Source organism: Dasypus novemcinctus, chromosome 6, assembly GCF_030445035.2.
Source record: "Dasypus novemcinctus isolate mDasNov1 chromosome 6, mDasNov1.1.hap2, whole genome shotgun sequence".
Classification (NCBI taxonomy): Eukaryota; Metazoa; Chordata; class Mammalia; order Cingulata; family Dasypodidae; genus Dasypus; species Dasypus novemcinctus.
This window is the reverse complement of record NC_080678.1, coordinates 92,847,657-92,861,945: the sequence shown is the minus strand read 5'-3', so window position 1 is coordinate 92,861,945 and position 14,289 is coordinate 92,847,657. Positions and strand designations below refer to the sequence as shown.

At 38.8% G+C, this 14,289-nt stretch overlaps 1 pseudogene; it reads left to right on the top strand.

Moving 5' to 3' along the window:
• The first annotated feature begins 279 nt into the window (after positions 1-279).
• LOC101428390 (ADP-ribosylation factor-like protein 6-interacting protein 1 pseudogene) lies at positions 280-1,315 on the top strand (annotated as a pseudogene).
• Positions 1,316-14,289: the final 12,974 nt, after the last annotated feature.

The following is a 14,289-nucleotide window of genomic DNA, read 5'->3' as shown; positions in this document are numbered from 1 at the left end:
TGGCTCAAGCATTTGAGTGCCTGCTTCCCACACATAAAGTCTGGGGTTCAATCCTGGCCAGTACCTCAAAAAAAAAAAAAAAAAAAAAAAAAAAAAAGAGCAATAGTTTGGGCAGTTTGGTTACTGGAGAGCAAATGGTTTTAACTGCCTTAACAGAATAAGAAAAGCAGAAGCCTAAGCTGGCAGCTGAGGAAACTCAAGGCAAGACACTTCACAGAGGCTGGGGTGGCCATGAGGGCAGAGCCTGGTTAGTGCTTGCTCAGGCTGCACCTGGGGACGATGGCGGAGGGAGATGTAGAGGGAGATAATGGCTGCTCCACCCTGCTGGCTGCAGAGACTGCAAGAATGGAAGAGCAGCTACAGGGATGGGAAGCGGTGCTGACAGCTGACAAAGCCCTCCAGTGGGAAAGCGCCTGGTTTCCCCTTGCTTTCATGGGCACAGATTCTTTGGTGTACCTGACTATCTAGATAGGGACCCATCTGTTCTGTCTGGTGTTTCCTATTTCGCTGTTTTTGTGCTTGGCTGACTACCTTTGTCCCCGTTCTGGTGCCTATGTTTGGCTCCAATAAATGAACCACTGAACACTGGAAAATACTCCATGAAATTTTCAGTACTCTTTTATTTATTTATTTATTTTAAAGATTTATTTATTTATTTATCCCCACCCCTGGTTGTCTGTTCTCTGTGTCTATTTGCTGCATCTTGTTTCTTTGTCCGCTTCTGTTGTTGTCAGTGGCATGGGAATCCATGTTTCTTTTTGTTGCATCATCTTGCTGTGTCAGCTCTCCGTGTGTGCAGTGCCACTCCTGGGCAGGCTGTACTTTCTTTCGTGCTGGTCGGCTCTCCTTGCGGGGTGCACTCCTTGCACGTGGGGCTCCCCCATGCGGGGGACACCCTGTGTGGCTAGGCACTCCTTGTGCGCATCAGCACTGTGCATGGGCCAGCTCCACATAGGTCAAGGAAGCCCAGGGTTTGAACTGCGGACCTCCCATGTGGTAGACAGAAGCCCTATCCACTGGGCCAAGTCCGCTGCCGCAGTACTCTTTTAAAAACTTGACTCAGAGCTGTGGGCTGGTAGAAATGCTTCTTCACACAAAAGGAAGAAAAGCTGAAAAGGTACTTCATGACCATTTCCCTTGCTGGAGTTGCTTGGGTGGGACAGCAAATTCACCACCTTTTTCTCACCTTCCTGAGAATGACTTACTTCTGTTGCTTCCTGAACTCGACCAACTTGGAATCATTTCAAAGTACATTGGAATAGCCGAAAGGGAGATGAACAAGCTTCTCAAACAAACAAACAAAAAAAACGAATAATGCATCCGGTTCAATGTGATTAATGGAATGTATTTGTCCCTGGATCAGTTTCTACTACACCATCTATATACTAAAATGTTACACATGTAGCTTTCTGCGCTCCCTTATTCTGACCTTAGTTAATAGAAATTCAGACTTGCCAAGTATGATACCAAGTGTAGTGGTGTTCACTCTCACCAGCTGACCTTGTATGGACATTTCCTTAGTAAGTACTCACTTATTTTGATTTTCCTTACTCAGGGTTAATTGAATTCTTACTTTTAGGCAACTTCCTTTAAAATACATAGTGGTGAACTTTACACTTTATTACAGTTAATGGTGACTTTTGATAAATGTTTGAGTTATTCTTTGCTTTTGCCACATGCAAGGAAGTGGTCTGTGGCTACAGAAAGCTGGTTCTACTGTCTGCTTCCACAGTCTGCTTACAAAAACTGACTTCACGAATACAGAGACCAATTTTACCACTGTTGATGAAGAGACCAATTAAAATTCATTCCTCATTCTGTTTCCTTACTGTGGGGGGAAGAATCCCCTTGGAATAAATGAAACTAATTACATGCCCTAGTATGTGTTGGTTTCTCCCTGGTGCAAAACTTCACACTTTTTAGGAAACTTTGATCCTTTTTCCCAAATGGGGAATCGCACAGCTTAGGAGTTTTGTCCCCTTGCACTTGCAGTTTATTGTGGTAAATAGTTAGAGGCTTTTTAATAGCAAACTTCCAAAAGATTGTATTTTAGATTTTAACATAGTTTTAATTTCAGCTTTTCAACTGACTATAACTAAAGTACATATAGTAGGTTAAGATTCATGTCTATGACTTTCACTCCAAAAGCAGCCAATAAAGGACAAAAGTTTTTCTATGTTAGTCAAGATTCATTACAGAAGAAAATACTAATTATATCCTAATGCCATACTTTATTTTCTTTATTTTATTAATTACCCAAACATTGCATGCTAGTTGAAATACTTGGGAAAAACTCAAAGATGTATTGAAAATTAATAATTTCTCTCATCACATACTCTGCTCCCATCCCCTGAGGTAAACTATATTTGTAGCCTAGTTTTTTCTCTTTCCACACTGTTCTCCATGCTTTCATTATATGGGGCTTTCATTACTGTTTTATTTATGCAGAAATTCTTTATTAATTCAATACTGTGAATAACCATGGACCCCTTACTAAGTCCACACTATACTATATATTATTTAATGAATATATCACACTTGCACCACCATGTCCCCACAAGATTTATGTTTTTTTGAATTTCAGTTCAATCTCAAGGATCCCTGGTTAAGAACCCCTGCTGTAGAGGAACTAATGGAGGAGACAGATTAGAAATGGATGTGTGAACAACACAATCTCAAGTGAGATTTAGTGCTGTAAAGAAAATACTGGGACAATGATTAAGGATGGCTGCTGGTGTGGCTATTTTAGAGTGACCAAGGAAGGCCTCAATGAACAGGTAGCATCTGAGACCTGAATCAAGTGAGGGGATGAACCAGGGGAAGATGTAGAAGAGGAGTCTAGTAGCTAGAATAGCAAGTGCAAAGACCAGAGATTGGAACAGGTGTGGTATGTTTGAGGAGCAGCAGGAAGGTATAGAGTGAAGAGCTTTTTTTCACCCCTCCATTTACCTGTCTTCCCAGTCTCCCCAAGCCAGGAAACCACTCTTATTTAAATGTGTCCTATTTATACTCTGTCCTATCCTTTCTGTTTCAGAAATGGTAGAGTATATACCTTGTTCTGCAACTTGCTTCATTGCTTTGATATGAAAATTGCTCCTTATCAGTACATTATAAACCTTTCCTGTTTTTTAAACTTTTTTATTACAGAAAACTTCAAACTTTTACAAAAGCAGACAGAACTCTTATATACACTTCATCCAGTTTTATTAACAACTCATAGCCAGCCTTGTTTTATCTTTATGTCCATCCAGTTCTCCCTACAACCACATTAAGATCTTATGTGGAAGCAAATCTCAGATATATCATTTCATAGGTAAATATGTCTTTATGTACCTCTAAAAGATAGGGATGCTTTTTTAAAAAAGCACAAGTATTACCATACCTAACAAAGTAGTAGTTATTCCTAATACCAAATGTCCATTCAGTGTTCATAATTTCCATGAAATTTTTTTGAGTTGGGGTCTAAAGAAGGTCTGCATATTATTATTGGTTCATATGTCTCTTAAATCTTATTAATTTTGAGGTTCTTTCTCTCTTCTTTTCTTGAAATTTTTTTTAAATTGAAGAAACCAAGGTATTTGATCTGTATGAATCCCCATAGACTGGATTTTGCTTATTATCTCCATATGGAGTAATTTAACATATTCCTTTTTCTCTTGTACTAACTGTAAATTGATAGCCAGATATAGTGTTAACCAGATTCAGCTCAGTTTTTTTGTTTCCATTATATGACTGGGAGGTTCATAATGTTGGATTCTTTCTTCTTTGATGATGTTAAGATTTCTCAATGGGTTTGTTTTCTGAGCATGTTACATCCATTATAAAATTCTCCATCAGTGTTTTTCACTTAATCATTTTGCAAATGTTGATGATCATTGCTTAGATTCATTATTTCATTAGGGATTATAGAAGGGAGACATGCTAATTAAACTTTCCTTTGTGAACTATTTGTTTACTATAAGGAAGAGTTCATGGAAGAAAGTAAGAATAAATGAGTAAATACTTGACTATTTCCTTTGTCAGTTTCCAAAATAATAAGCTAAATCCCTAGTGGTCTACAGAAGTAACCAATGAGTTTTCTTATAAATATCATAATAAACTAATGGATTTAAAATGTGTGGTATATTTCAATCCATTGTTGCTGAGACCAGTTCAACAATGGGTTTGCAGGAAGGGAAGGGGACACAGAACTGAAGAAATAAAAGGACAGAAAGAAAGACACAAGAGAGGAAATAAAGATGGGACCAGGGGACTCACAGCTTCTGAAACTGAGGACCTCCACCCTAGTTACCACATCTTACTTATTTAGGAACTAACAAGCAGCTGTTTGTTATTTACTATAATAAGGGACAGGTGCAACATTTACGATAATAAGGTACAGGTCATACAAAGTTCAAATGCCTCCTCATGCAAACTTTTTTTGTGCTGACCAGACAGTGTTCCATCTAGTCAAGGCCTGGTATTCCTAAGCCTGCACTTTTTGTCTGTGTTATGGAAATGTTTCAACTTCAAACCATGTTCCTTACTGTTTTCCCACAACAATTCCCCATTTTTGTTTTTGCAAAGCAGTGATGACACATTTGGTGATTTCTTCCTGCTTCATACCCCAGAGGGTTTGTTGTGTGCCTCTGAGGAGGTTGATGTTACTATGGCAAGCATAGCTACCAGCAAATTAGGAGCAGTACCTGGCAATTTCTCCTTTTCCAACTGCTTTTTGGCTTCTTGACTAAGATATTTAACTTGCCCCCATGTGGGGGTGAAGCTGCTCTGGTCTTTGGAATGGGACCCAGCCATGTAATTCTCCATCTGCATGACTGGAGGTTCTGGGTTCCATAGGAACTTTCGTCATCTTTTGGCATTCATGATATGGTTTTATTCAATGAGCTTGTACCCACACAGGATGTTCTCCATTTCCTGGGGAAACACAAGCATACCTTCGTTCTCAAGTTAACGGCTTCCCTGTTGACCATTCATTAGTCAGTGAATCATTCCACCAAATTAAAGGTTTTTCAGACAGTTTGGATTTGAGTTTTCAAACTATTTTGGAAATGCCTTTCAGCTGCTGTCCCTTCCAGGGTGGTTCCACAGTTAAGAAAATTAAGAGTGAATAGTGCTTTATGTAACTGCACTTGTGGTGTTTCCTTGTTTCCCCCTTTTTGTTTTTGTAACATGAGTTTAAGGGTTTGATTTTCTTGCTCCACTATAGCTTGCCCTTGGAGGTTATATGGAAGTCCTATAATATGTGAAATACTCCAAGTATCTAGAAATCTTTTAAGGGAAACACTGGTCTAAGCAGGAGCATTATCTGTTTTTAGAGATTGGAGAAGTCCCATTACAGCAAAGCAAGCTAACAAATGCCGTCTTACATGTTGAGCAGTTTCTCTTATCTAAGCTGTAGCCCAAATGAATCCTGAACAAGTATCTACAGAGACATGAATATAACATAATTTTCCAAAGGAGGAGATATGAGTTATATTCATTTGCCACAGTGAGTTAGCAGTTAAACCATGGGGATTTACTCCAGATTCCACTTGTTTTGGGTTATTAAGAATTTGACAGGATGGAGAAGTCTGAACAATGTCCCTAGTTTGTGTCCATGTTAAAGGAAAATGAGCTTTGAGGCAGCTGCATTTATATGGGTTAGATTATGAAAATGAATAGCTTCTTGTAAAACAGGAGTGACTAATTTATCAGCAGCATTATTGCCTTGTACTGATGGTCCAGGTAAATTTGAATGAGATCAAATGTGAGTGATAAAAAAATGGACTTTTTCTATTTCTAATTATCTGTTGAAGTTTGTGAAAAAGCTTATAAAGGAACTGATTCATGTTAGGTTTGATAAGAGCTGTTTCAATCAATTGAGTAACATGAATGACATATGCCAAGTCTGAGAGGATGTTTATGGGTCTTGCAAAGCAGTAAGTACTGCTATTAATTCAGCTTGCTGAGCTGAAAATTCAGGTGTAGGAATTTTCTTATTTTTATACCCAGTATACCCAGCTGCACCATTTCCAGACCCATCAGTAAAGATTGTAGGGGCACCAAGTATTGGTTGAAAGTTATGCTAGGTAAAATCCACTGAGCGCTTTTAATGAATTGTAATATATGATTTTTAGGGTAATGATTATCTTTCTGTCCTGTATTATCAGCAAAGGCTATTTGCCATTGTAAGTGATTTTGTAGGCAAGCCTCAACTTCCTTGCACAAAAGTGGAAGAATTATATGAGAAGGGTCCTATCCTTGAAGGGCATGAGTGCATTATATTAAGTATAATTTGGGCCATAAAATCCAGATAAGGAGATAAAGTTTTAACAATACTGTTAGGTAAAAATACCCATTCGACAATATGATCTTGTTGCATCAGGATTCCTGTGGGGGAGTGTAAGGAAGGCAAGATAATCAATTGCAGTGGCTGTTCTGGATTAATGCACTCAACTTGGGTACTTTGAAGTTTTTTCTCTATTAGTTTTAATTCCTGTTCTGCTTTTCTCATTAGAACCCAGGGGCTGTTTAATGAAGATCTCCTTGTAATAGGGAAAAAAGATTAGACAGTTCATATGTGGAAATGCCCACTTTGGGCCTCAGCCAATTTATATCTCCTAATAATTTCTGCAGATCATTCAAAGTTTTAATAGAGTCCCTATGAATCTGAACCTTGGAGGCTTAATTGTAATTTTATTAACAATAGTCCCAATGTAAGAAATGGGAGAAACCTTTTGAATTTTCTCAGGGGCAAGTTTTAATCCTGGTGCAGTTAAATTCTTTTCTAAGGCCTGATATGCTAAAACTAGAGTCTGGGAAGAGGGAGCAGTACACAATATATCATCCATGTAATGTATAATATAACAAGAAAGAAAAGCCAGTCTGACTGGATATGAGGCTTTACCTACAAAATTTTGACATATGGTGGGGCTATTAAGCATTCCTTGAGGAAGATATTTCCACTGAAACCATTTCATAGGTTCTTTGTTATTGAAAGAAGCCACTGAGAATGCAAATTTCTTGCAGTCTTGGGGTGCCAAAGGTATTGTAAAGAAACAATCCTTTAAATCAGTAACAAGTGGCCACCTACAAGGGATCATAACTGGTGTGGGCAAACCTGGCTGCAGTGCACCCATAGGTTGAATGACTGACTTTACAGCTCAGAGGTCTGTTAATAGCCTCCATTTACCTGATTTTTTCTTAATAGGAAACACCAGAGAGTTCTAAGGACTAAAAGATTCTTTACTATGCCCCTTATCTAACTGTTCCTTAACTAATTTATGGAGCACCTCCAATTTTTCTTGGGTTAATGGCCACTGTTCAGCCCAAACCACAGAGGTTATAGTCCATTTAAGAGGAATGGGTTTGGGTGGTTCAAGGGGGCTAGACTGAGCAGTGGCCATTATAGAAAAGGTGAATATCCTAGATCCTGTGGGATCTATTGGTTTAACAATTCCCTGGTGATGCTTCCCTAATCCTAACCCTGGAATGTGCCCTTGTTTCCTCATTAATTGTTGGCTTTGTTTACTATATTGGCTAACCTGGGGAATATAAATTTCAGCCTGTCATTGTTCTAATAGGTAATGCCCCCAGAGATTAATAGGTAAGTCTGCAACATATGGCTGCAGGGTGGCATGTTGCCCATCAGGTCCCAGACAATGAAAAAACTGCACACTCTGTTTTAAACCTCTGGGAGTGCCAAGTCCCACTACAGAAATAGATGCACCTTGTAATGGCCAAGCAGAGGGCCAATGGTTAGAACTAATGATAGAAATGTCAGCTCCAGTATCAATAAGTCCTTTAAACCATTTGTTCTGAATGGTTACTTCACAAATGGGATGAGATTCTAAAATTTTTTAAGTTAAGAATACTGTTATTCTTGTACTTCCAAAACCATTTTTCCCTTGGACTTTCTCACTAATTCCTGCAGGAGCATAGGGAGCAACAACAATTGTGCTATGTGATCTCCAATATCAGCTTTCCGTGGAACTGAGGTGGACATGATAACTTGAATATCTCCTTGATAGTCACAATCAGTTACTCCTGTATGTACTCTAACTCCCTGGGAGGTGAGACTCCTCCTCCTGAGGAGAAGTACGACTGTGCCAATTGGTAAAGGTCCCCTTATTCCTGTTTTTACACAGATGGGGGTATTCCCTGGAAGCAAGAAAGCAGGTTCTGCCATAGGGATATCTACAGCTGCGCTTCCTGCTGTGGCGGGGGATAAGTCAATGGCACTGCAGAGTATTGGGCAGTGCTGGGATTACTCTGCTGAACTGGGAAAGCTCCCTTTTGGAATGGGGCTAGGAGCTGGCCCTGATGGAAGTTTCCCCTACAAGGGAGTGCCATTCTTATGATAATTAGACCAACATTGGCTGACCCAGTGATTGATTTCCTTTACCACAGCAGGGGCACAGCTCAAATGGTTTCCAAGCAGAAATATTCTGTCTGGACAGCATTGTTTTCACCTCAGACTTTTTCTGACAATCTTTTATCATGTGACCAATTTTTCCACAATTGAAACATGTTCCAGAGAGCCTCTTATTGATTTTCATTTCTGCCATAGCCTGAGCCATCCTAGTAGCATGGTGGTCCTCTGTCCCTACATCCTGGCACAATTTAATATATCCAGTCAAATCCACTTTACCTTTCATAATCCCAATAGTTTTCTGACAATCCTGATTAGCATTTCCATAAGCCATTAGCTGCAAAATAGTATCAGCAGCTTCTAAAATAACAACCTGTTTTTTGATAGCCTCTTGTAACCGAGTGATAAAGTCAGGGTAAGGTTCTTTAGGTCCTTGTAATATTTTTTGAAATGACACTGGAGGCTGGCCTTCAGCCTCATTTTTTCCCCATGCCCTTAAGCAACAGTGATGGACCAGTGCAATGGCTTGATCATTCAATTGCTGATCTATTCTTGCCCAATTCCCCACCCCCACTAACTGATCCAAGGTAATGGGGATATTACAGGCTCTATTATGAGTAGCCTGACTTTCTGCATGATCTGCCCACCAGGTTTTGAATTGTAAAAACTCTCCAGACCCTAGGGTGATGCATGCTAATGCAGACCAGTCAGCTGGGATCAGTCTAGAACCTTCAGCCAGGACCCTGCACTGTTCCATAAGTAAAAGGAGAATTTGGACCTTATTGTTGCACTGCTACTTTTAACTCTTTCAAAATTTTAAATGGGAAGGGTTCATGAGTGAACTCATAAACTCCATTCAGATTTTGAGGATCCAAAGGAGCTACTCTTTCTCATACAGTGACTGGAAAGGTCATTTGAATTGCCTCCAAGTCACCCTCCCTTCTAGCCTGTAAAATGCCTTGTTGTAAAGCTGACAAATTTGGCTGAGTGTCTCTGGGCATAGGAGGGGGAGGCAGTGTTGGGGGTGTGTGAAGGTGACTTTCTAAAGTCAGTTAATGAAAGAGCTGAAAGCAAAATAACTTTAGATTTAGTATCATCAAAAAATTCAATGGGAGGAACTCCCTCACTTTCTCTATTTTCATTTTTCTCTTCCTCATCTTCTGTTTGCAAAGGTTCCAAAAACAGATTTAATAATTGTCCAAGTGGACCAAATAGTAGCAGGGAATGGAATACCTTGTACATGTATTTTTTCTAACTCTTTTCCTACTTTTTCCCAGTCTTCTAATTCTAAACTTCCTACTGCTGGGAACCATGAGCAATATTTTTCTATAATCCATGAAAGTTCTAAAATACGAGTCTCACTGGCCTCAGCTCCTCCTGACTTGAGGATTTGTTTGAGGAGACAGACACACAGGTGATATTTTGTTGAACTGTCTCCATTTTCCATCATAACCCTGCTAGAATACCCAAGAGTGTCCTTACTCACCGAGGACCTGGAAGGCCTTCTAAACCACTTGGTGCTCTATGCTGTGACAACACCTTTAATTTCACTTAAGGTGATTCTTCTTCCCTTCATGCCCCCCTTTGGGCACCAGTTGCTGAGCTGGTCTCAGCAATGGGTTTGCACAAAGGGAAGGTGATGCAGAACCGAAGAAATAAAAGGACAGAAAGAAAGACACAAGAGAGGAAATAAAGATGGGACCAGGGGACTCACAGCTTCTGAAACTGAGAGCCTCCACCCTAGATTCCACATTGTATTTATTTAGGAACTAACCAGCAGTTGTTTGTTATTTACTATAATAAGGGACAGATGCAACATTTACGATAATAAGTACAGGTCATACAAAGTTCAAATGCCTCCTCACGCTAACAACTTTTTGTGCTGACCAGACAGTGTTCCATCTAGTCAAGGCCTGGTGTTCCTAAGCCCACACTTTTGTCTGCATTATGGAAACATTTCAACTTCAAACCATGTTCCTTACTGTTTTCCCATAACACATTGTAGTTATTATCTTGATTTTTGCTGAAATTGACCTATATTTGGTCAGTATGGGCCTATTTAAATAGGCTTGTAAGTAAGTCCTATAAGTCTTTCAAAACCTGGAGTTACAAGGTTTTTGGAGAACTGACATTTTTATGGTGTTGAATCTTCCTACTAAAGAACATGTCATTTTGTGTTTTTTCAGGAATGAAAAACCTTAAAGGTTTTGAACGTATCTTCTAATTTTACATTTGAGTATTTTCCTTTTCTTTTTTTATGTCATAAATGCTGTCATCTCATCCATGATACTTTCTGCCTCTTGTTTGTCTATATGAAGGCCATTAAGTTTTCTATCTTAATGTTATAACTTGCTGTTTAATCAAATTCTCTTTTTGTTTATTATAATTTTTCCATTGATTCTATTCAGTTTTGCAGATGTATAATCACATATCATATTGACCTGTGTATGCCATTGACTAGCAAACAACTCAAAAACAATGTTAAACAGTAGGGAAGATGACAAGTATACTTGTATTAGTTTCCTAGGGTTGCCATAACAAATTACCACAAACTGGATAGCTTACAATAAAAGAAATTTATTCTGTCAGTTCTGATGGCTAAAAATCTAAAATCAAAGTGTCAGCATACCAGTGCTCACTGTGAAACTGTAGGGAAGTATCCTTCCTTGCCTCTTCTAGTTTCTGATATTTGCTGGCAGTTCTTGGCATTCCTTGACTTGTAGATGGATCACACCAACCTCTGCCTCTGACTTCACACGACCACCTCCCCTGTGTGTCTTTGTGTCTGTGTTTTCTCTTCTTATAAGGACACCAGTAATATTGTATTAAAGTCGACTCTAACTCGGTTTGACCTCATCTTAACTTGATTACATCAGTAAAGATCCTATTTCTAAATAAGGTCATTTTTACAGGTATCAGAAGTTAGGACTTAAATATATCTTTTGAGGTGGGGGGAACACAATTCAACCCATAACGTTTGTCTTGTTCCTGACTTCAGTGGGAAAGTGTTTGCCAATCACATTAAATGTGGATTTTGCAAATGCCCTTTTTATACCTATGGACATGATAATGAATATTTTCCTTTTTTTTTTATAATTTAATGAATGATATTAATGAATTTCCTAATACTGAAGTACCCTTCCATTTTGAAATAAATGTTGCAAAATAAAATATAGAAGAAAGGTCCAGGAGTGCTTTATTTATCTAATAGGCATTCCAAAATGAGGACAGAGAGAAGACAGAGGAGGAAATAACCAAAGGACTAATGGAAGAAAAGTCCCCAAATTGGAAAAGTCTGTGGATCTTCAGATTGATGTGATTCCCTAAGTGTCACACTGAATGACTGACTTAGTACACTATCTAGACAACATTGATGAAATTATAGACTGTGAAGTAAGATGGAACAGCCTTTTCATATGTTTAAATATGAAACAAGTCAGTAATAAAGGAATGGGACTCAAATGCTCATCAAAATTCCCAATAAGAACACTAGGTACTAGAAGGCAGTGGAGCAATATCATCAGATCACTGAGGAAAAATAAATTTGAAATTAGCATTCTCTGTTCATTTGAATAGAGGCAGAAATTATGTCACCGAAGAGCAGAAAGTTCCCAAACAGCATTTACAGGGAGCTACACAAGGGGAAAAGGGAGAAGCTGGTTTTTGCAAGGGCATTAAGGCTTTTAATATTTGATCTTTTTGTTAAATAACAAACCAATTAACTGCTGGTGGTGGTGGGACATCATTTAGGATACATTCAACTGCAAGTAACATAACTCCCAACTCTAACTTGCTTACAAAATAAGGAAATTTACTGGTTCCCATAACTGGAAGTATAGAGGCAAAGTGAGCATCAGTGTTAGTTTCACACTTGGAGATGTCAAGGATGTACATTCTTTCTGTCTGTATTCTCTGTCCACAGTATTGAATATTTCCCCATGAGGTCATAGAAATGGGCCTACAGTACTTCCTTGCTCACACCCTGTGACAGTATGGACTTCTTACGACTCTTTTCCAAGAGGAAAAATTTTTAGCCATTATTTCTTTGAATATTCTGCATTTTCTCTCTTTCTTCTCCTTTTGCAACTTCCACAATGTGTATATTGATATGCTTGGTGGTGTGTGATGGTTTGAATTTTGTAAATCCCAGAAAAGATTATGTGTTGAATTAATCCATTCCTGTGGGGGTGGGGCCCTTTAATTGCATTAAATTCAGTTAAGGAGCCTTTGATTAGATCACTTGATTAAATTGCTTTAGGGCTTTTGATTGGACTGTGTCAGTGAGACATGACCCATGTTGGGTCTCTGCCCTCTTGCTGGGTCTTATATAAACTGAGAATACACAGAAAAAGAGACACAGAGAAAAGAAGCTCTTGCCATTTGACCTGGCCATGTGAGAGAGAGGACTCCAGGTTTACCGACAGCTGCAGAGATACATAGAAACCCTAAGGGGCTCAAGGAGATAAGGTCTAGGGAGAGCTGCCTGATTACATACAACTGGGTTCCTGATTACATACACCTGCTCCTCAGACCAAATGATTTCAGTTGTCTAATCTTCAAGTTCACTACTTGTTTCTTCTGCTATCTCAATTCAATCTACTATTTCCTCTAGGAAAATTTTGATTTCTTTTACTATGGTCTTCAGCTCTGGTTCCTTTTCATAACTTTCATATCTCTATTGATGGTCTCTTTGTGTTCATTTGCCATTTTCCCAATTTTCTTTAGTTCTTTGTCCAGGTTTTCCTTTCTGAATATAGGTAGGACCATTTTTAAAAGAGTCTTTGTGTAGTATGTCCCCAGGTTTGGTTCTCATTGATGGTTTCTAATGCTTTAATCTTTGCCAGGGCCATTACTTTCTGTTACGATGTATGTTTTATAATTTTTTGCTAAAACATGGACATTCTAATATTTTAATGTATTATCACTGGAATTTAAACCCTAAGGATCTGTTCCTTAAGCTTGTATCTAGTTAATTTTATTTATTATTTATTTATTCATTTATTTTTCTTGTTTTTTACACTTTTAAAAATTAAAGTTAATAGATCACAAAGAACATTACATTAAAAAACAAAAAAAAAAAATACGAGGTTCCCATATACCCCACTCCCCAACCCCAATCCCTCACCCCATCATTTTTGTAAATTGTATTCTTTAGAAGATATATACATCACACAAAAAATGTTACATTAAAAATATAAGAGGTTCCTGTATACCCCCCACTCATCCACCACACTTCTCCCACACCAACAACTTTCTCCATCATTGTGGCACACTCATCACACTTGGTGAACACTTTTTGGAGCACTGCTGCACAACATAGATAATAGTTTACCCTGTTTGTAATATGGGGACATTTTGGGGACTTTGAGTTGTCCTAAATGATAGTGCAGGGTCAGATGCTGGACTTTATATATCCTGCCATAACCCACTGAATGTACTGGGGGAGAGTATCTAGCTAATATTATGTGAGAGCTATCCTTGAATGCCAAGACCTAACAAAAAATGGGAAAAAAGAAAACACTTTTCTCTGTCTTTGCAGATAGACATCTGCAGTTGCTCTCTTAGCTTATTCATAAGTTAGGAGAATAACTCTAGGCCTCCCCAAAACTTACTGTGGATGCATCTTGTCTTGGATATGTGTGTGTGGCCCTGAGAATCCTCCTGTTTACACAGATATAAATGCCCCCTCTCCTCTAGAGAATAGTTCCTTACAGCCCAGGTACTGCAATTTATGTCCTATAGCTAGCAGTCCCTTGCTTCAGGCAGCACTGCTTGACTGCCTCTCAGCGTTATGTAGGAGAGCTCAGTAATCTGTCCCTACACGCAGGGAAAGTTCTGGGATGGCCACCAGTAGACAGATTGGGTTGGATATGTATGCTAGTAACTAGGGTTACTCTGTTCTCTCTAGAATTTGGGCCCAGGGATCCACATTGGGAGTG